Genomic DNA, 24,889 nt, shown 5'->3' on the forward strand with positions numbered 1-24,889 from the left:
AGCCAAGCCATCATTTACCTTATCACAAGAAATCAAAGAAGAAGAAGCAGTAAAAGAAGATGGTACAACAATAGAGGAAGGCACTTTAAACTTCTTAGCTTGATGAACTTCCACATGATTCACGGCTGGATGACTTTTATCTCTTCCAGCTGCAACAAAAACTTTGAACTTTGCAGATGAGCCATTACCTTTGAGTTTCCATGCCTTGATATCTTCTTGCACAAGAGCATCACGATCATTTGGACTCACAAAACTGAAAGGAAAAGAAAAATCTCTTCTGTTGTTCACATATTTTTCTAAATGGATCTTCTCTAACTTAGCCTTGAGAGCCTCACCAATACCTCCATGACCAGCAGACTCAGATTCACAGTCATAGTCTTCAAAACAAAACGGAGTTCTGCTCTTACTCACATCTAAATGTAGAGGGCCTCTAATTTTGGCAGAGAGAGAGGCAAGCTTAGTGTTTCTAAGGTCTTTTAGACTGAAATCTTTGGGAATAGGGAAATTGGTTCTTGCATTTGGGCCTCTGAGAGCAATGGCAGCTGCATCATATGCTCTTGCAGCTTCTTCTTCTGTTTCAAATGTGCCCAACCATTGACGAACTTTATGCAACGTGTCTTTTATCTCTGCAACCCATCTTCCAGAGGGTCTCTGTCTCACACCCACAAATCTCCTCCGTTGGATTATTTTGGGTTTCTTGACATGATCCATGTTTGTTAATATTCTTGGGGAAGAAACTAGGAAAGAGATCCAATGACGTGGGAATAATTGAACAGAGGTTGATATAAATCATGTTGCAGAAATATCAGACGAAGAATACAACGTGGGTAAAATTGGATGAAGATGATATCAAGAATGAAACTGCCGGCCCTCAGAGGTGGCTGATTGTGGAAGATAAAGTTTGTGTCAGTTTACTCTTGAACTTTGTGTTTGGTTGAGAGTGAAACATCTATTCTGGATTTGATGCAATTGATGTAGTTTTTTGAATCGAATGTAAGTGTTGTAAAATCAAACAGATTAACAGATTTAGATTATTATTTTTTGTTAATAACAATTATAAGTATTATAGAATAACAGAGAATGGCGATTTCAGATGTGTAGGTATTCAAAAATAAAAACAGACTCACAAATACAAATCTAGATAAACATTTTTGGTCGTTACCCCTTCGAAGCATTATGAGATAAAATAGAATCAAGATATTAGATGACATTTTTTTTGTCGGTAATATTTGTAGTATTATAACTAAAATTAGATTTAATGATTTCAGATGAATTTTTGGTTAACATTATTTGTAACTTTCTTATTATTAGTTTTCTGTCTTTCTCTTTTGTCTCCTTCCAGATTTAGTTTTTAATAAGCCTCTCTGAAATATTTATTTTCTAAGTTTTAATGAGCTGTTTACATATTTTAGTTTTTAGTTTAATTTAATTTTGACTTATTTTTAAAAGAAAATATTTGCAAGTATTACATAATAAATTATATTAACAATTAAAATAGATAAGATTATTATTTTGAAGACTTAAAACCTAAATTTTTCTAATAATTTTATTATTATAAAATTTTAATTAATTTTTATAATATTCTATTCATATTGAGAGTGTGTATAATTTAAATGAATGTTTTGTTTGAGGATGACTTTAAATAAACTCTTAAGATATTCTTTTTGAATGCTATTCAAGTGTTAGGATTTCTCACTCCTACTAAGAAGCATAATTTGATAGTGTAAATTTTCAATTTTTTAGTAAGTGATATTCTGTTCTTGTAGTAAGATTCTCTTGCCTTCCATTTTGAGCAGGGTAAACTTTAAGATACTCCCCTCCAGAAAAAGATATATAATATTGGTGAATCTTTCATTATTTTGAAAAATCAGATCATTTTTATCAACGAATCTCAATTTTTAATTTTTAATATTATTTTCATTGGCGATTGTTTTGGAATCATAATTTTTGAGTAAAAGATATTGGTGAATCTCAATAATAATAGGAAGTTTGCAAATCGTCATGGAATATTACAAATCAAAATTGAACAAGTTTTATCTCATGGAAATTATGAGGATAATTGCATTATATTTTAAATCACTAGTGAAAACTAAATATTGGTGATATACCCCTAAAGTAACTAATAATTATGGTTATTCATGAGGTTATTCACTCAATGGAGAAAAACAAATGATCGGGTATGGCGTTCAAATTGGATATCTCCAAGGCCTATGATAAGGTCAAGTGGGATTTTCTCTATGATGTGCTTGAAAGAGTGGGGCTTAATAATAGGGTTATAAATCTAATCAAGATGATGGTAGGCTTAGTTCAATATTCTATTCTCCTAAATGGTTCTCCTTGGGGCAATTTTGGAGTGGAGAAAGGTCTAAGACAGGGTGACCCACTTTCTCCTTACCTCTTCATCATGGTTGTGGAAGTCTTAGGGAGGTCTTTCTCTAAACTAGTGAATACTAGTTGTGTCAAAGGGGTCAAGCCGGCTACTACTGCTGAAACTAAAGTTCTACAACAATTTGTAGATGACACATTCCTATTTGGAGAATCCTCGGTTATGGAGGCTGAAGCTTGGAAGACTATTTTGCACAATTACGAAGAAAGTTCAGAGCAGCAAGTGAACTACTACAAGAGTAAGATTTATTTCTTTAATACTGATGCCCCATTACAAAGGAGGATAAGGAACATTTTGGGTTGTCAGTTTGTAAACCTCTTGGATACTTATCTTGAATTACCATTAACTACTAAAGAAGTGACTAATGAATTCTAGAATATGATAATGGATAGAATTCAGAGGAAACTTGTAGGATGGAAAGGGAAGATCTTAAGCAATGCTAGAAAATTGCAATTGCTCTTGGCAACTCTTCAGGGCATTCCCATTTACTTCTTGTCCCTTTTCAAAATTAACCAAAATATGGTAGAAAGGATTGAGAGAATACAAAGGAATTTCCTCTAGTCAGGAATATAAGAGAAAAATAATTTGAGTCTGGTCAATTGGGAAGAGGTGTGCAAGCCAAAGGAAAAGAGGGGGTTGGGAGTAAGAAGACTTCGTGACTATAACAAGGCTCTTCTTACGAAGATTGGCTAGAGATTGGGAGAAGACAACACTAATTGGAGAAATATAATGAAAGCTAAATATCTATCAAATTCCCCCTTCAATTAGAACCTATTCAATAATGACCTCCTTGGAGGCTCTAAAATCTAGATGAATATTGTTAGGAGTAGATGATTATTGAGAGAAGGGACAAGGTGGATAGTGGGGAATGGTCATAGCATTAGATTTTGGGAAGACAATTGGATGGGAGGGAAATTACTGGTCTTTAGCAGATTCAAAAGATTAATGGAGTTACTTAAAGAAGACATGGGAAGGAAGGTAGAAGACTATATTGATTAGGGGAGGAAGTGGAAGAAACTTTATAAAGATACTTACTCTCAGGAGGATATTCAGCTACTAAAGGAGTTGGAAGAGTTGTTAGGAGCACAGAGACCCCCAATTCTATTCTAGGAGGGCACTATTGTTTGGGACTTAACTTCAAGTGGTAGCTTCATAGTCAAATCGGCTTACAAACACCTTTTTAGCAAGGAACCCCATCCACCATTGTGGAGTAAGGTTTGGATTTGTAACCTTCTTCCTAAAATCAACTTTTTTTGGTGGACGGTTCAGCATGACAAAGTTTTAACCTTAGACAATCTGAAAAGAAGGGGCTTTTATATAATAAACCATTGTTATCTTTGCAAGGAAAAGGAGGAGAGCATTTCTCAACTATTCCTTGAATGCTAGTATGCCTTATGGATATGGGTTAGGGTCTGGGAGAGATTTGGTTTGGACTGGGTTATGAAAGACAATCTGGGCCAATTCGTGGAGAACTGGTGCTGTCCATTCTATCACCCAAGATTGATCTTCCTATGGAAAATTATTCCACCATATATTTGCTGGCATATATGGAAAGAAAGAAATAACAAAATATTTAGGGAGGAGGAAAAATCGGTGGAGGTGGTTTTTGAAATAATGGAGAAATTGCTGAAGGAAAATAAAAGGGTTGCCAAATGTAAAAAGCCAAAGGAAGAACCAAGTAGGCAGGAAGGACAAATTGCAGAAAAATGGGGATGTCATGAGGATTTTTACCTTTTTGACAACTCAAAAATGTTGAGGAGACAACAAACGAGATGACAACCACCTACCCTTACACAATTTAAACTAAAATTTGATGGTGCTTCTAGAGGAGGTATTAGAGCAGCAAGTGGAGTGCTGTGAGATAGGAATGGTGATGCGATGTTAGTCTATGTTGGCAAGGTGGGAAATGGAAGTAATAATCTAGCTGAGGCAATGGCTTTGTTCTAGGGGCTGCAGCTGATTAGTAAAATGCAACTTAAGGAAATAACAATAGAAGGGGACTCCAAGTTAATCATTGATCTGGTTGATGGGTGTCCCAACCAGGATGGAATATCCAGACTATCGTTATAGATATTAGGCATATTTTAGATGGGATGGAAAGAGTCCACCTGTAGCACATCTATAGGGAAGGAAATAAGGTGGCCAACGTGGTAGCTAACATGGGGTTTAAATCTACGACAATCATGTGTTAGAGGAATATGGAGAATCTTAACAAAGATATTAAGTCCTTCATAAGCAAGGAAAGAGGAGGGAGTATCATTTAATAATGTCTATAAAATTTAATGCTAGGGCCAAATTTGGCAAGTGTGAGCCGAAGTGTGCTAAATTTAAGAAAGGTTTTAGGGAAATGAGGAGACATGGCCATACAAACATAAATATGAGCGAAGGAAAATTAAGAGGAATGTCACTTCATCATTATGGTAACCCATCACGAAATTCAAATTTCTCCCCATTTAAAAGTATGAATGATATCATTTATCAAATTGTTAGAGATTTTCGGGGTGTTAAAATTATGATACTATACAATCACAATTCCCATAATGAATTCGCATGGGATTTTGAAGTGTATCAAGCATGAGACTATAAAACCTTTTTGCTCATTGTTGAAAGACTCAGGGTTGATAGTAGGTGCAGTGCTTTCACAGACAAGGAGGTTCAGATGCACATCACTAAAGTGGGGGAACAAGAAATTGGCAGGATAGATATGGGTGAGAATTTGAATAGGCTGGAGCCCATGAAAATGGAGAACTTCAAAGATAGGATGACCACCTGGTTTCTGTTAAAGGAGGGGGGCTTTCTGCCCTACATGCAGTCGATGGAAGGGTATGATGAGAATTGTGCCCTCCAGTTTGTCAATGGGTGGAATGACCGCAAGGTCACCATTAATGGAATCACTTTTCAAGTGAATGAGGAAGTGATTGTCATGGCTACTGGTTTTTCAATGAGAGAGAAAAAATGGAAAAAGGTCACTAAAACTGCAGAGGAGGCCAGTATGAATAGTTTTTTTGCAGATGGTGAGGAACCAATGTGCTATAGAGGATGATTTAAGAGGGACAAGCTGCCAACTCCATGGGACGATGTGTGCCTAGTACTTATGAAATATCTAACACTAGAGGGTAGGTTCAGTGTTTACTACTACTATCATTTCCCTTTGTTAAATCATTTTAGGATTAGGGATTTTATTTCTATCCCATTTTTTCTGCTACATTCACTTGAAGATATGGTCAGTGATGTTAGGGAGAAGAGAAATAAAGGGCAAAACTTTACCATTATCTACCAAGGCCTTATCTTTCGCATGTACCAATTCCATCTTGCCCTTTGTCCTGCTAGGGTGGTGGTGGTTGACAATCAACCACACCGTCAGAATTCACCCCCAAGCACCAGTACTAGAACTAAAATTCATACCTTGTGGACCTCCCCTAGCCGTGAAAATAAGAAAAATAAAAAACTTGATACGGCTAGGGAACAAAAGGGTAGTAAAAAGATTAAAATGGAAAAACCTATGGAGGTGGAAGAGGAGGAGGCCGAGGGAGAGGCTAAGAGAAGATCTGGGAGAATTGCCCAATCTCAGGCAAGGCATAAACAAAAACCTAATAGATTCAGGGTTGAGGAGGCTGAAGAAGAGAGCACAAAAAATAATGAAGAAGAAGGGGAGGAGGAGGATTCCAAAAGAGAAGAAGGAAAGGAAGAGGTAGAAAAAATTGTTAACTCGACAAACAATTCTGTTGAAAATGCCCAGTTGTATGCTGATAATACTCAGGTGTCAGCTGGCAAAGCTACTACCATGGTGACTACCCATGTTTTTGGTAGCTTCACCCTTCAGCCCATTACCTTTTGTGAGGATAGCAACAAATTGGACACTTCCCCCATCACTATTTCCTTCTTGGCCAAAGAAAAATTTAAGGTTTTTACTAACCCAAGGGTTTTGCAGGATGATAAATAGGTGCAGAATGCTAAAGAGGAAGCTAAAAAGGTGGAAACAGATAATAAGGAAGAGACTGAGGAGCAATTGGAGGTGTATGCCAAATTAGAAAAGAGGGTTAAAATATTAGAAGAAGGGTTCTTCCCCTCCTCTAAATTTTCCCTATAGGTCACCCACGTTGCTGCCACCACCCTCCAACTGGTGGCACAAGAGAAGGAAGATACTGGAATGGATATGGAGGATCATAAGCTCCTCTTTAAATTCCTTGCTAATGATTGGGCTCGAATTCTGCTGGCTATGAAGGGAAAGGAGAAAACTGAGAATTAAGTTTTCTAGTTTAAGGGGATCCTTGGATCCAAGTGTTTTTTAATGTTAATTTTCTATTTCTGGATTTGCTGGTATCCAGCTGTTGCTCAGACTTGGGTTGGCCTGGTTATGCCAACAGTTTTTATGATGAGCTTTCGTAGTATGATAGACATAATAGACTTCTACTATAGTTTAGATGGTTTTGTTCATAGTATTATGCTAATTGGTAACATGCATAAGTATTAATGTGGTTAAGTAGAACTTTAGTTTATTTCATTAATGTCCTCAGTTGGTCTCTGCTAGTCATGTGTTGGTTACCAGCTTTTTGGTTGTAAGGGTTGACCCCCTTGTTTTTGGTTGCTTTTTATTTCAAAAACTAATAATTATGATAATTATTGGTTAATTAATTTTAATTTCTTTGATACTATATAATATTTAGGTGAATCAAATCTAATCATGTATCAATATTGGTGAATCTTTGGATTTAATTTTTTTAATAAAATAAATTATTGAGTGATTTTAAATATTTTAGAACTAAGTTTAATAAAAATGTGGCAATTTAGGTTGCATTAAATCTTACATTATTAACCAAATTACTAGCAAAAAATTTCTAAAATTAGCCAATTTACGAATATTAGCCACTAAAAAATACCTTGATTTTGAGAATATGTAGAAACTTCAATAGTGATGCCATGTGGTTTGTTAAGATAGATCAATACTAAAGGTGAGTCATCTTTAGAAAATTGATCATTCTCAAAAGTCATTCACTCTGAGAAAATGGATATGTTTAAATTTTACAAATCTATTTTGAAATGCATCAAATATGATGGAGAAGACAATAGTTCCAAGATCCAAAACCCAAAATAGAAAGTAGAGGCAAAACAATTTGGTAAGTAGGGGTTTATAACCATAAAAATATTGAGAGAATACCATACCAACAGGATCATCTATGGAGAGCCAATTTATTAAATTTAAGGATAATATAAACACCTATATGCAAGATGAAGTATGAGTTTTGGAAAAGTGATAAGAAGGGCAAAATAATGGCATTAATGAAATAAAAATACTCATTTCCATGTGAATAATAGAAGAAGCATCCCACCTACACTAGGATATATTCACATTTCAATAAAAAAAGGTATAGAAAAGAGACATGTAACTCAAATAGTTTTTAAAATAGGAGAAATTTATTAGTATTGTTGTATGCTTATTCATCCTACATTAGAATAAAAGAAATGAATGGAAAAATGGGAAAGAGATTAATCGTGCATTTTGGGAAAATGAATCCAAGTAGCTTAACTCAAGGGTCAAAGATAGAACAAGGACACAATATTCTAAGAATCTCTTTTCCTAGTAACATTCCTATTTTCATAACCTCCAAAGAAGGGGCTCCATTTAATCTTATTCTTCCAAGGAAAGCATCAAGGATCTTATTGGGAAATCTCTATAAGAAGGAAACAACTCTTAATTTAAGAGACAAAGATGGATTCAATATGAATAAGTGATATTGTTCTATCTTAAGAAAATCACCGAGGCCAAAAGATAGAGTGAGCTTCTAGATGGAAGCTAAGAAGAGAAGAAAGAATAATTATAACAAAATGATATATAGAAGCTATTGGGATCGAGATAGGGTAGAGTCTATGTTTAAGAGATGGGTAAGAAAGAACTATTAGTAGGACCATGGACATTCTTTGATGAAGGATGATAGAAATGTTTTGAAGGGTCTTTAGTGTGACTAAGGATAAAAGAAGTGAAGGAAATCCTCCAAATTAAAATGTACTAAATAAAACTCAAAAAGAAGTTGAGAAAGTAGGACTTCAGATTTTTATTGATTCAATGAAGAATTGCATTCTTAGAGGAGATTCTTCAGTCTCAGATTAGTCATCTAAAGGTTATAATCTATAATTTCTAGAATACTTCTATTACATTTAGGGTTTGTTTGGTTCGTGGAATTTAAAAAACCCGAATTTCTACAAACCTTGGTTTAGCCAAATCAAGGTTTTGCATATCTTTATTTCAATTTTTGGGATTTTATTGAAACTGTTTGTTTCTCTCAGAAGATGCGTGTGAAGTGCGTAAGCTTGGAGTTGAATGCAAATTTCAAAAATTAGTCCAATCTATTGTTTTTACACTCAAAAAACAAAAGCAGGTTTTGATTTTCAATTCCTGCTTGCTAGTAGGAAGTTGGAAAACCTGGTTTTGAGGCAAAATTGGAAGTCGCGTATGCTAATTCCATTTTGAAAATTTTGAAATAAACACACAAATTTTCAAATCTACATTTTGAAAAAGCCAATTCCTATCATCTTCCATGAACCAAACGGACCCTTAGGAACTTACAAAGTGGATAAAGAAAACTAGTCATATGCAAAAAAAATCAGTATTTTAGATAAGGAGAAATTTTTTTTTTGAGTTATATTTACTACCAAGGAAGGGAAATACTTATTTATGAGATTATGTAATTGATATACATTAATGGTTGTGAGACACTGTACTTAAGATCAATCTAATTGTTTGTATTACATTTTTAAGTGTATCTAATGTATTTTAATTGTATTGCTTCTACATTGAAGTCATATAAACTTTTAAGAAAAAAATTGTTAGTAAACCTAATAACATAAGGTCAACAACTTTAATCTATTTTTAGAACTCTTAATTTAACTTTAGTTCTTTCCACGCAATATAGAGAAATTATTATATTTAGTTCATGTGAAAATCTATAAATTATAAAATTTTATTTTATATTTATGTATTCATTTATGAGATGATGTATGCCATATACATTAATGGTTTTGGGAGATCAATCTAATTATTTCTATTGCATAATTTATGTGTTTGTAATATTTTGAGTGTATTTCCTCCACACTATTTTAGAAATTATATATTTAGCTCATGTGAAAATCTATAAATTAATATTTTAAAAAATCTAAATAAATAATTAGTTAATTCAAACTATAGCTCATGGATGGGAAACTCCTAAACTAAAAGTGCTAAATCTTAAAATTAACTTATGCAATACTTATTTATTGAAATTAGCAATTTTATTCACATAAAGGACATTTTTACAATTATATGTCATTAGGTACAATGTAGTCCAATATTAGTTTAGATATGAAATTGGGCAAACAATACTATACACGATGAGCCAAACTGTTTCCAACCCTCCTCTAAATAGTTGAGTGATTTCTTGGGAGTAGTTGTATACCAATCTCAGTATCCATTAGGGTAAAAAATTGAATCAATGTTGCAACAAAGTGAATAAACCATTGTGAAAATTGCTATTGTAGTTATTGATTATTAATTTCCTAGATCTTAAATGATTACTTAACTGCCAAAAATTAATTCATGGCTAATATCAAAAAATAACACAACTGCAACTTCACCAATAAAATATGAAAAGAAATAAGTAACACAATGAAACAATATTTTCAGATAAATTATCCCTAGAAAAAACCCATAAGGGAAAAATAGTTCTATAGATGATGAATTATATTAAACTTCAACAATCAAGAGATGCAAAATTCCTTGCCTCTTATTGGCAACAATATGGCAACCTCCCAACTTCTCCTATTGATATTCCCCACCACTATCCCCAACTCTATCATTGTGCTCTTGCTAACACTGTAAGACTATTTTCCATCACTGCAAATTCATTTTCTAACATTGCAAATGCTTCTCCAAATGCCCCCCTTGACCCCCTTTTATACTACTCCTATTGGAAAACCAATGATCAAGATCAATTCTCAATCGACGATAGAGATTGAAAACAACCAATAACAAAATTGGTTTCTAGTTGCTTCTAAAAGCGGTCAATTATTTAACAAATAATTGTCCCTACTCTAACTAATTAGTTAGTAAAACCATTATTTTCCAAATATTTATACAAAGATGAACAATTGTTGAAAGCTACCAAAACAACACTCCCTCTTAGCGAGGAAGTTGTTCTGCATGACACCTAACTTATCTCTAAAGAAGGTCGATTTTGCCTTCCCTAATACCTTAGTCAAAATGTCTGCTACCTGCTCCTTTGTAGGTATGTATTGTAGGTAAAAAAAACCCCTATTATACACAATCTCTGATGAAGTGATATGTGATGTCTATATGTTTAGACCTATCACGAAATACTAGATTCTTAGACGACTTGATGCAACTTTGATTATCACAGTGTATCACAATAGTCTTGACCTTCTAACCAAACAACTTGCTACAAACAACTTTCAAAGCCATATAGCTTCACATGTCACCATGCTAGCTACTATGTATTCTTCTCCCACTTAACTTAGAGCCACAAACTTTTGCTTCCTGCTGAACAGGGTAAACTTTAAGAAACCCTCCTCTAGAAAAAAGATCTAATTATTGGCGAATCTTTTATTATTTTAAAAAACCAAATTATTTTTATCGGTGAATCGCTTAATTTTTAAAATTTTAAATATTATTTAGATTGGTGATTATTTTGAGATCATAATTTTTGAGTAGAAAATATTGAGGAATCTTAATAATAATAGGAAGTTCGCTAATTGTCATGGAATATTACAAATCAAAATTGAACATGTTTTATCTCATGGAAATTACGAGGATAATTACATTATATTTTAAATCAATAGTGAAAACTAAATATTAGTAATATGTCCCTAAAGTAACTAATAATTATGATAATTACTAGCAAATTTATTTTAATTTCTTTAATAATATATAATATTTAGGTGAATCAAATCTAATCATGTATTGAATATTGTGGCGAATCTTTGAGTTTAAATTTTTAATACAATAAATTATTGAGTGATTTAAAATATTTTAGAACTAAATTTAATAAAAATGTGGTGATTTAGGATGCATCAAATCTTAAATTATTAGCCAAATTACTAGCAAAAAAATGCTAAAATTTGCAAAATTATGAATATTCACCACTGAAAAATACCCTACTGCTGAACTAAGAGACAACTCATGATCCCAAAATAAAACAACACCCTAAAGTGATCCTTTTATCTATTGTACTTCATGCCCAATCTGTGTCAGTATACCCTATCAACTTTATTCATTCACCTTGAACATATTTGATCCCATACTCAATTGTACCTAGTAAGTAACACAACACATGTTTAGTTGTGGTCCAATGCATTCTCTTTGGTTCAACCATGAATTGACTTATAGAGTTTACTACAAATTTTATATCTCATATGGTGTTGACCAAATACATAAGCAAACCAATCAATTACCTATATAAGGTGGGATCTACATCATTTTGCCTGGATGTATCTACCTTCCTCGAGTTTGTGATCATGGGTGCAGACATGGCTTTGCAGTCCACCACCGTGAATCTCTTCAAGATTTCAATACAATATTTCTCTTGACCAAGGAAAATCTCTCCATCTATCTACCACACCTCTATGCCTAGAAATAGTGCATAAGTCCCAAATCCTTCATCTCAAACTTCTCTACAAGGTCCCTCTTACAATCCTCTATAAGCCCTAGTGAAACTTTAAGAAACAAGTCATCCATATAAAGAAAAATAATGAGAACCTCACCCCCAACCACCAAGTATTAGAGGTTAGCATATGCTTCACTCTTCACAAAGCCCATTTCTTGCAAGTATGTATCAATGCATTCATACCACACTTTGGGAGCCTACTTGAGTTTGTATAATGTTTTCTTCAATTTGTACACATGGGTCTCTTTGTTGTGTCCTACAAAGCCTTATGGTTTCTCTATGTATACCTCCTCCTTTAACTCACCATTAAAGAATGTTGTCTTGACATCTATTTGATGGATTTTCCATTCCATTTGTATTGTAAATGAGATCACTTGTATAGAAGTATACTTGGCCACTGGAGAAAATGTCTCCTTATAGTCTATTCATTCCTTTTGACAGACACCCTTTGCCATGTACCTTGCCTTGTATTTCTTGATGCTACCATCTGCATCATGCTTTATTTTATAGATCTAGTGTAATCCAATCACTACCTTATCTATTGGTCTAGGCACTACCCCTCACACATCATTCTACATGATTGAGGAATATTCCTCAACCATAGCATCTCTTCCAAACCTGATGCTCTGCAACCTTCTAATTGTTAGAAGGCTCACTATCTGCCAACTGACTAACTAATGCCACATAGTCATTGCACTTGGTTGGTTGCCTCCACTACCTAGTACTCTTCCTAGGAGCTCCCACAAAATCTTGAGTATCCCTTTGTATATCTTGAACCTCATGGTTCCTATTGCCAACTGTAGAGGATGAAATATCAAACTCTATGTCTTCTTGATACATTTCCCATTGCTCTAGTTGTTCCATATTCAGTGGATCTTCACCACCCAAGCCTAAACTTGTACTAGTAACTATAATCGAGCTTTGATTCCCTTTATGTGGTCTTGGAGCTTCTACTGGCAATTCACTCTAATCATCTACTAGTGAATATTTGGACCTTCTAAATGCCTTGTCCTCCATGAACTTGACATCATGCCTGACAATAATTCTTCTAGTCCTAGGGATAAAAATCCTATATGCCTTTGAGGTTTCACTGTACCCAACAAGGTACCCTCTCTCTACAGTTTGATCTAACTTCATACATGTATCATTTGACATATGACAATATGCCAAACTTAGAAATACCCTAAAGTAACCAACATCTGGCTTCTTACCTGTGAAAGCTTCCTCTCGTGTCATCTACCCTAGCAACTTGCATGGAACTTTATTCTAAATGTAAACTATTGTACTACATGCCTCTTCCCCTAATTAATGGGGCATGACTTGGTCATGTAGCATAGTCATTTCTACCTTCAATATAGAATGGTTCTTCCTCTCAACAACTCCATTCTATTGTGGAATGTAAGGAACAATCCACTCTCTCTTGATTCCTTCCCTGGTATAGAACTCCTAGAAGTTTTCTTTGTATCCATCTCCTTTGTCTGACTAAAGAACCTTTATCTTCCTTACTATTGAGTTCTCCACAAGAGCCTTAGACTCTTGGAAGCAACTGAAAACCTCATCCTTAGTCTTCAAGTAGTATATCCATGTTTTCTTAGAGAAATCATCAATAAAAGTAACATAGAACTAATATCCTCTAAGAGATTTTGTCAGCATTGGTCCACAAACATTTGAATGTACTAGATCAAGAACACCCTTAGATCTAGTCTTACTCCTTAGAAATGTTGCTTTCACAAAATTCCCCAACACACATATCCCTTACACACATCATCATGCTTTTTGCTCACCTCTGGAACACTCGTCACTGTCTCACGAAGCAATTTAAGTGCTCCATGATGAATATGACCCATCATCCTATGCCATAGCTCTCTAAGAAATCTATGATTATTTTTTCTCACAAGTGCCTTAGGAGTATCAAACTACATCCTATAAAGGCAGCCATTCCTAACTCCAATAGTTACGAGCAACTTCTAATCCTTATGCTTGATCAACATATGTGTCCCTATAAAGAGTACATTATACCTTTTATCTTGAAGAACACATATATCTAAATCAAATTCATACCTAAACCTAACACATGCAACACATCATGAAGTGGAATTATCTTCCCATACTTCCTCTGAAACTAAACAATCCCTTTCCCAATTGGGCTGAGTTTGGACAAACTTGTTTCCTGTAGAAATATGGATATTGGTGTTCTCCTCTTTATAGCTGGAGAAATACTCTCTAACTCTTGTCATATGAAATGACACCCCACTATCTATATACCAAATACACTGTGAGGTTGAGATAACCATACAAGCTATGAGTAGAAACTCATCTTCTATTCTACTAGAGAGTTCTTGTACACTTGGTGAAGTTGCCACCTACTTCTTTCCCTTCTTCCTTTTTGGACAAGCATTGACATAGTGATCATACTCTTGAAAACCAAAGCATTTGACCTTAGAAAGGCTATTCTTCTTCTTCTAAACTCACTTTGTGATTTCTATCCTTTGCTAGATCACTTCTTTTCTTTCCCTTTTCTTGCTAGGGAAACCTTCTCCAGTTCCACCTCACTTTTATTTCTTTTTTTGGCCCCATTGAAAGGACTTAGTCTAAAATCCTCTTGAGTGAAATCACTCCAAAGTCAATCCCAACTTTGTAAGGTATCTCATCCACTAACAACTTGAACAAAGACACACCACTGCTTAGTAAAAGCCTATAGGGCTATTCTCACTAGCTCGTCATCACCAAGGCTATCTCCAATAGCTACTAACTTGTCTTGGACAAGTCTAAGCTTAGTGAGGTAACTCGTGATGTCTTCTCCCTAGTTCATTTGGGTATTCTTCAACTTCTCTTTGAGAATCATCTACACTAATGAGAGCTATTTAAGTTCTAAATTACACTATTTTTTAAACCTTCATATAATCACTTCCTTATTCCATTTTCATTCTATTATATCCCATTTTTCCATTTTAAGTTGCATATTTTTCAATATGTATAAATAATATTTATTTAAGTTTATAGATAAAATATATAAATGATTAATATTTGATTGTATTTTACTAACATTTACTATGTTGTGGAATTAAATATTTCACGTGGAGAAGAAGAACACAAATAAATGAGGCCATTGATTACTACAGTTGCATATTAGTTGTTTATGATTATAACTAAAATTGTGGGAAATATTATTTGTTAAAAATGATGGGGTGAGGTTGGAACACGTTTACCTCCCCCATTCTATTTACTATCCTCATCACTCAACCATCTATATCCTTTGGTAAAAATCTCGCAAATTATGTGGTATTAGTCAAAAGCAAGTAGGAAGGCTGACAATTTGAATCGTCGAACTTCTAATACAATTGCCACCATTTTTCCATTGCACCGCACACATTTTGTAGAAATGATTATAATGGTATGGTGTCATAGATGAGAATAGGCTGAGAATAGAGAAGTCAAGCTCTCTTATATATTGCATTATGAGATTATGTAGGATATATATTTTGTGTGTAGATTTTCATAAAAAAAATACTGTGCACATTTGTAATATTTTTTCAGTGGAGATAATAATATTATTCATTAGAGAAATGTAGAAGATGTCTCTTCTCTATCACTGTATATGTTGAGGAGGTAGTGCCCACTCCAAGATTTCTCGGTGATCTTTTATATTCAGTCATGTGGTATCCATTAGCTTATTTGTATTGATATTGGTGTGCATTATTTTATTTATGTTCAGTTAATATTAGGATTAAAATTATTGAAGCTTGTATTCAATTCATTTTCTTTATAGATTTAACAGGTTCTTCAAATTCATTCATCCAGATTAAAAGTATGAGATTTGAATTAAATTAATATTTTATCAGTAATTAATAATTCCTGTAGTTATTTTGTGTAGTTCTTTTTGCTAGATTATTGTTGTTAAATTTATTACAAGAAAATGTCTTTATTTTTGTCACCAAGAGGTGACAGTTACTATCACCATAATTGTGTTGGTTTGATGTAGACTTATTTTCATGCATTATAAGTGCATTCATAACTACTCAGTTCATAACTGACATCCCTTGATGGAATATTGTCTGGACACCTTTCACAAGCTTACATTCTCAGATTGACACAAATAGACCAAGCTAAAATTCATCATAAATTGTTGATTCTTTCTAATTATTTTCCCCAGTGTTTGTCTATTAGACACCATCAAGGATTACCCTCCTTGTCTTGGCATCATCCTTCTTGTATGCTGCAAGCTAAGTTGCATCTATAGGTACAACTACAACATTGGTAGCACAATCCTTGATACTATTATCTTTTAACAATAAAGAAAGTTTGGCCTTCTAGACACCAAATAAAGCTGTAAACTATCTAATACCTATAATGCAATCAATTTGATTGCCTCATCCATTTTGTTTTGATGCTCCATGACCTCAAAAGGCCTCTGAAAAATAGGCTACACAACATCTAAACATGACCACAACCCTTTTGACTGGAGAAGCTGAGTCATCGAGGTCTTCCAGGTGTGATAATTGTGAGGGGTTAGAAGTTCTAGAGAAGAAGTGGACTCGACCATTGTTTTAGAAAGGGTTTGTTATGTTTTTTGATATACTGATATAAATTGAACCCAAAATGCAATAAATTGAACCCCAACTTACAAATTGATTGCATAAATGAGAGAAGAGAAAAAAAGATTTAGATATGAATAAAAAATACTTGGTACCAAATATTGGTGAAAAGATTGAGAATCTGGAAAGTTCTTGAGAAGAGCCTTTTGACACTTTTTTCAGAATAAAAAATAGATCTATAATGAACAAGTTATACCCCCTTGAAGATAGAAGCCATCAATAGACTTAAAGCACTAAAATAGGTATCAATATGGAAGAAAACTAAAAACTCCTTCATCATCATTTCCATCTTGGAACCAACTTTTTGATGCTTCTTTCAGATCGAAAAAAGACCCCTGTATGCTCGAGTTATAGCAAAAAAATTGACATGGCCATCAGAAGCATAAAAAAGATTTTTTTTTTTTTAAAATAAAAAAATTTGCCACCATTGGGCAGAGTGGAGCCTGGGCTAAGTCACCAATGAAGGTGGCCATTCAGAGTAGATAATTGGTGGAGGCGGGGCACTGCAGTGATGGGAGAGTGGGCCACTAGTTGTGGGTGGTCTTGACTGGTGGCTGGCAGTTACTGTGACCACGGTGATCGGCAGAACTACTGGCAGTTACCGTGACCACTAGTGGTTTTAGTGACTGCTAGCCAGTTTCTGCAAACCACAACAGCAAAAATTGTCATTTTTTTGTGATTTTTTAATTTTTTGCATCTCGAACCACATGCAGAGGCTGTACGGCCCTGCTGTGCAAAAAAGTTTTGCTTCTTGGATCAACATTGTCCAAAATGGACAAATTTTATATGGAAATAGGGGTTTTTATGCCTTCTAGATCCAACCATGAAGTCTATTTAGCCTCAAATTGCTTTGAAAATTAGTGACCCCCCTATTTTCTTAGGAAATACGTAAAAAACTCTAGATCTATTCTATCAAACCCTCATTCTCCTTTTTCTCCAAATAACGAACAAGCTACAATAGATCTGGCTTTGATACCATGAAGGCTTTGAGAAAAAAAAATCCATAAAGCCTTCGAATACCTACATGCAAAAAACCTATTATAGAAGAAAAAGACGAGAGGAGGCAAGGGTTTTGCTTTGAAAACTATGCAAATGTATTCTTAAAAATGAAAGAGATAAAAACCTTAAAGGTGAACGAAAACCTAAAGCCTAAGAAAGTTAGGTTGTACATTAATAATTAATAAATAATTAATTATTAATGCACCTAAGAGAAAGCTTAAGTACTAAAGAGTAATAACTTAACTAATTAAATCAAAGTGATTTAAGTAGTAAGAAAATAAAATATTACTCTAACAGGGATTACTCAGGTAGTCTAAATGTTTCTAGTTTTAGTTGTGTGGGTGTGTGCGTTAAGGAATTTTTAATGTGATTTTTATAAGGTCATGTTGACAATGTGGTAGTACTACAAAATCAATTTTGTTCATAGAGTCTTAGAACCTTTTTCTGGGTGCAATTAGGGGCAAGCAAGTTGTAAAGCCCTCTGAATGACCCAAAGCATGTTGGTGACATCATCATTAGGTTAGTGTGGTCTAGGATGGGTTAGAAGGATATTTTTACCTTAGTTGAGGTGTTTGGTTAAGTTTGGTAAGCATGGGAGGTCATTTGACTAAGTTGGGGAAAAATTACCAAAAAGATGTAAAAGTTGCATTATGCAACTTTGCAACTTTGAAAAGTTGCTTGAGCAACATTGTCAAAAAAGTTTCAACTCAATGGATAAGAGCCCTAAGGGGAAAATAACCACCCAACCACCCTATGTAAGGCATGCCAAGACCTATGAACAAGGTTGGATTCTCATTGTATGGGTTGAGTGTTTTGGCAATCAACATTTTGAAGCAATTTGTTAGTTTGTGGTGACTGATCAAGGAAGCATTGTACATACTTGACAAAAACAATTTAGGGCCCTATTTTATCAGGCCTTATTTTATCACTAATATTTTATCAATAATTTTGGGCCAACGTATTGTAATTAACTATAACCCTAAAGTGGAAAAAATACTTGTATAAAAGGGCTCAGGGTTAGGGATGTTTCTATAAGGTGTGATGCAAAAATTGCTTCTTGTGGCAGTATTGAGCTATAAGGGATTACAAATTGTAATTAGGTTGTAATCATTGGATCATAATAATATTGAACTTACTATTTGGTGGACATAGCCTAGGGTTTGGGTGAACCATGTTAAATCTTGGTTTCTTGTGTTCTCTTCTGTGTGATCTATTATTTTCCAATATCAAATTGATATTTCTATCTAAGGTTAATCTTAATACAATTTGTATACAATTTATTTGTTATTGCTAGCAATAGGTAGTTAGAAATTCAAGATCCATATTGTAACTTGCACATCCTTTGAATTACATGTTTTCTTGATTCAGTGTGTTGGTAGATAGAGATTTTGATCATTTTGTTTTCCTTTTGTGAAAATGTTTTGGTTTTATATTGTTGCTGATTTTGTCTAGCCAGTTGTTGAAGATGGAGCTCTAATTCACTTTCCCATTGTCTATTTTGTATGGCTTCTTGGTAATAGTGAGTAGACTCCATGTACATAAGGTGTAAAAAAGAAAGGGCCCTTAAATACAGAGGAAGCATTTTTAAAGTCTTTCCCTAGGCGAGCCTATGGTAAGTCCAGCTAGGGAAGACCATAAAGTGATCAACATTACTTGCAAAGGAGAAAAGCTAGAGTCTAAATTCCTTTTGGACATGGAAGAAGGAAGACTTTACAAAATTGGATGAAGTGGAGAGGATTATACCAATTCTAGAACAAGCCTAAAACAATCTTGAATGTTGGGGCAACCTGTGAAGCCTAAAAAGCCTAATTTTCACCTAATTTGGGTTAGGGCAATGAATGGAAGGATATGACCTCAAGACCCCAAAAATATTTAAGGAGATGCCTAATGAACCAAAAAACCTAGAAAAGATTACAGGGTTCTTTTGGAAGGTATAGGAGGCCTAATAGGGCTAATAGATCTAATAGAGGAATTTGGTGAGATCAGATAATAAACTAGAGTAGGAGGGATATATAACACCCTAGTGGATTGCATTGAAGTCCCTTAGGACACCTCCATACCTCTACAAGATTTGATGAAGCATATGGAGGATTTAGGAATTTGAAGATGGTTAAAAGGCCATGGCAACTGAGCAAAAATGCAACAAGAAGTGGAATGAGCATACAAAAATTATTGGTAGGTAGGTTGGCTTAAGGAGACCACAGGGTTCTAGTGAATAAAGGGTCTTATAGGTGCTAGGGTAGAAAATAAAGGCAACCTATAAGTCTTTAAGAAGACTAGGAGCATGAGCTAGTGATTGGTTCATCCAAACTCCCTATCTGAGTGGTATAAAAGCCTCAAAAGATTAGGCTTGTGGATAAATGTTTCAGGCTAAGGAATCAATAGGGGAAACTAGGCTGGTGACCAATGCAGAACTGGATAAGAAGGTGAAGGAGAAAGAGGAAGAAAAAAAATCTCAAAGAGAGATTAGCCCAACTAGAGGATAAGTTGGATTAGGTGGAAGAAAAGTCTGATGAATTCAAGGAGAAAATTGATGAGAAGAAGCCAGAGGTTGTCGTAGAGGATGAGTTCCCTATAGTAGACCCTATTCTCATAGAAGAGTATTTCTTGAAGGAATTAAAGGCTATGACTGGAAAGGCATTTGAAGGCATTCCATTGTTTAGTGGAAAGATCAAACCATATCTATTCATGGACTAGATAGAGGGAATGGAGGACCATTTTGAATGTGATGGAGTCACTGAGGCACAAAAGGTCAAGATGGAAAAATAAAGATTGAGAGGCTCTGCTTTGACATGATGGAAGTTCATTTAGGTAGAGAGGGAAATAGAAGGCAAGAAACCAATCGCTTCATGGAAAGGGATGGTTCTTAAGGTGAGAGAAGCATATATGCTAGAGGATTATGAAATTTAGTTACACCAAAAGAGGTAGAATTTTAGGCAAAGGGATCTTGATGTAAGTTCCTATACTGAGGAATTTCAAAAGCTTTGTATGAGGTTAAATGTGGTTTTGGGACTCAAAGTTGAAGCCCTGATTGTGAGTACCATTCAAAAAATTGAGCCATATAAGCACTTTTAATGAATGTGTACCCAATCGTCATTGTGAGGTATATGACATGTTTAATGTTTCTAACACTTTGCATTCAATATATGCATGCATCTTGCATCGATAAATTTCCATTTTGAGTCATTTTGTGAAGTTTCATTTTGAGCATTGTTTAAATTAGCATTTTTGCCTAAGTGTCAAACAACGATAGCAAGCCTAGTTTGTAATTGAATATCTTGCATCTGGTTATGTCTCACAACTCACCACTTTGGGAATATTTAGTATGCATATCAAAGAACCTATGTTTCAGTTTTTAAGTCATTTTGATATGTTTTGACTAGGTTTTAAATCCCTCAAAGTTGGTTGTTTACTGTTGTCATGCCAATGCATATTTCTCAAAAATTTGGGAAGCCATGTTTGATCAGTTATAACTTTGACCCAATTGATTGAAATGAGAAATTTCCTTTTGAATTCTATTCTAGAGGTCAAACAATTGCTATATTCTAGATTTAAGTGTTGATGAATCTGTTTGACTAGTTTTTGAATGTGATTCCAAATGCAATTTGTGAAAATGTTACTGGTGTCAAAGGTGCAAATTGATCAGTACCCTTGTTTAGGATGTCATAACTCTGAATCCATGATAGATGAGACCAAATAGACTATACCATAGTATTCTACTCTAAAAATAATTTACCTGTGCCAAATTTCAAATCTTGACAATTCCGTCCACACACTTTCCTAAGTTCATTTTGTTTGAGAAAATCACTTTTCTCCTAGTGTCCCCAGTCCTACAAATCCAAGTACCTCACTTTGAGAACTCACCAATTACACCTAGTTATTCTTCATGAGCCCAAATCATAGATTTATAGTCTCCTTGTGATAATAAACTAATGCCCCAATTTTTGTGCCCCTAAGTATTTGTTTGACCTATTTTCAAAGCCAAAATTGAATGTAATTTATTATTTTCTGACATGTATGCTTGTAGGTAGTTTTAGGAAGGCAACTTTGATGGTCAATATCTTTTGATCTAGGTGTCATCTTGACATGATACTGATAGGGTAAGAGAATGTGGAACAAAGAATTAATGTGTCAAATTTTAGGGCCCAGTTAGGTGTTTTAGTTAGTTTTTAAAGCCAGCTCGGAGGCCTCCCTGGCAGAAAATCATAGTTTGAGGTGTTTTATTCAATTTTTAAAGCTGGCTCGAAGGCCTCCTTGGAAGAAAACCATAGTTTGAGAGAAAAAGGTAAAATAAGTTTTTAAATGATGCAATATTGATTGAATTTGAACCTAATCAATGCAAGGTGATTAGTTGATCAGTTTGAAGGGTCAAAAGTTTCAGTTTGATTTTTTTTAGTTGGACCCACTCTAGGGCCCAACCAGCTTTAGCAAATTAACAAGGCATTTGGTTTAAAAGAAATGTTATAATGATTTTAATCATTATGATTTCTTGGTATCCACATCATTGGAATATCAAATTGTTGTCTAGGACTAAAAAAATTAATGATTAGTAAAAAGTGGAATTCAACACTACATGGAAACTTCCAAGCTTTAATTTTTGATATCTTATTAACAATGATATCCTATTAAGATTATCTTTTAGAAGTGTCTTCATGGAAAATGTTTTAATTTCCAACTGAAAAGGAACACATTGGTAGAAGTGAAATTGGAAGACCATTAATCTGCTCGCCATTGTACCTCTTCATATTTGAAAGCAAATGTTTCAAGTGATGATATTTGAGAGAAGGATTTGAGTGCATATTCTACACCATCAAGAGATGCTTTGCTTGGATATGAAATGAAGGAATATAAACCTACTCAATACATTTAGAGTGCAAATTAAAAGGTACAAGTGAAAACATTTTGGAAAGCTGACATTGAGCCTGGATGAAGTTGCATTTGTAGTTATAGAGGTAGACTTCGAGCAATAAGGTCCCTTTTTAGCTTTGGAGCTTGTAGTGCATTAATGAAAAATCCTTCCTTGCATCACAATACAATCTTCTTATTGATATGTTGGGTGAGAACATATTCATTGACTTGTGTGAGTAGCCCAGTGCATCGCTACTAGTAGCATGCATTTTATTCTTCATATGCAAAACTCGTAAGGGGAGTGTTGACATTGAATATACAAAGGAATCTTGTACTGACAAAGAAATTACTATAGAGATGAAATCGATGGATTTGAAAAAACTCTTCTTCCTCTTGACTTTGAAACACGATGAAATTAATACAATAATAGTCAGACCTCTTCATCCAGGTGTTAGGTTTCATGCATTTATTGATGCCTGTCATAGTGGTATAATATTAGAATTGCCTTTCTTATGCTGGCTAAATAGGAATGAGCAGTTTGTGTAGGAGGGTCATGGCCCACAAACTAGTGTTTGGAAATGAAAAAATAGTGGAAAAGCCATTTCCCTTAGTGGATGTGATGATAGCAAAACTTTTGCTGATACATTAGCTCTGTCAAAAATCACGTCAACTAGAGCTATGACATTTTTCTTTATTCAAGCAATTGAGAGAAGATCCAAAACAAATTATGGAAGTCTTTTGAATGCAATGCATAATATCATCCATAAAATAGGGGTAAGTTCTAGTGATGGTCTTGTGACTAGTCTGATCATCGTGCTTTTAACTAGAGGTAGTTATAATGGGGGAGCTTGTCCATTGCCCTAGCTGGTAGAGTTACATTGTAGGCTTTAATACCCTCTACATTCAAAATGTTTGTAGCCTACTCATAAGAAAAAGTAGTCCCTTGCTTTCTCACACACAAGGAGAGTATAGAATATCTTAGAAAAAAATACAAGGGTAGCTATGATGGAAGGACGTGCAGTTAAAAAATTGATTAATGTACAAACAAGGATGACTATAGTGGCATTTGAAGCTAACAATGAATAAGTTAGGGTTAGACTAGAAAGATTTACTTATTTTGGGATGCAAATGCTCTACAACTGGGTGACTTGTACTCTGAATCTTGGACTAAATTTTAGAAATGTTAAATGTCTCCCAAGCATGAAAAATGAGAGAAAAAATTAGATCCACAAAGAGGAATAAAGCAAATCTAATTCTAGATCAGAAAGGAGAATGTTTTGATTTCTTCCATTTATGATCACTTTGAAAAGGATAGCTTGGTTATTATTTCTACGCTCTCGCTAATAATTGCAAGAGATATGGAAAACCAGATGCATGAATTGGTATTGGAGTCAAAGAAAATTTTTTTTTAGTCCCACATTGGTGGGGTTGTGTTATAATATTATGCTCTTAAACACAAATCCTCATACATGTTAAATGTCTAAAGCATCCACACTTTATGAAAAGGAGACCATACACGCGTGGGGCCCATTAACTATAATGATGTAAGACCAATTCTGAATGACCACACAAATTGAGGATGATGATAAAAAACCCATGAGACCAACTAGGATATGTCATGTGGTAGCCAACAGGACTAATTTTAAGATGACACATGGTGTAGAAAGTGAGGAATTGCTGATGTGACAATGTATAAAATTGAAGGCACAAGATTGTGACACATGGCAAATTTGATGGTTGTCACATTCTCATATTTCAAAGATGCTCACTCGTTAATGAATATAGGGAAGCAACAATGCAACATGTGTCGTCAATGGTGATGTGGCCTTGAGAAGGAGCACTTCATTAGATTGTGACACATGGTGGATTTGATAGTTGGTGCTTCCTCGCAATATAGAGATGCAAGGAAGTTAACGAATGTGGGGAAGTGATGAGGCACCATGTGGTAGTGGCTTCAAGTGGCTAATGAAGTGTCCAAAAGCAAGAACAACCAAGCAAGTGATGCCACATGGAAGTGATGTTGTGGAGTTCCCAACAGGCTGATGATGTTGCAAGATGACTGTGCAAGGAGATCCAATTAGAGGTCACCATGTAGCGATGTGTCATGTGCCAAGTGGAAAATTTCAAAGGTCCAATTAGAGGGTGCCATGTGGTGCCTAGGTGGTGGTGATGGAGTAGAGGATGGACCAATCATGTGATGACATGTGGTGAAACCCAGTCGAAGTAGGTTGACCCAAATTGAAAAATAGAGGGAAAAATAAAAAGGTCATAAAATTTATTTTAAAAAAGGGTTTTCTGCTTTTGACATACAATGTCATTTTAAATCAGGAAAGATTATATTATAAAGTTTTGACCTTAGGAAGATTTAAATATTTGCAAATAAAATAAAGACCCGAGAGTCAGTTTCT

At 34.6% G+C, this 24,889-nt stretch overlaps 1 pseudogene; it reads left to right on the forward strand.

Annotated features, from left to right (window-relative positions):
* Window positions 1-791: 791 nt before the first annotated feature.
* Window positions 792-23,345, forward strand: LOC149559895 (metacaspase-1 pseudogene; annotated as a pseudogene).
* The last annotated feature ends 1,544 nt before the right edge of the window (window positions 23,346-24,889 follow it).

The sequence above is a fragment of the Cupressus sempervirens genome, chromosome 4 (assembly GCF_028749045.1).
Source record: "Cupressus sempervirens isolate cs-2001-9-10 chromosome 4, ASM2874904v1, whole genome shotgun sequence".
In the NCBI taxonomy this organism is placed as follows: domain Eukaryota; kingdom Viridiplantae; phylum Streptophyta; class Pinopsida; order Cupressales; family Cupressaceae; genus Cupressus; species Cupressus sempervirens.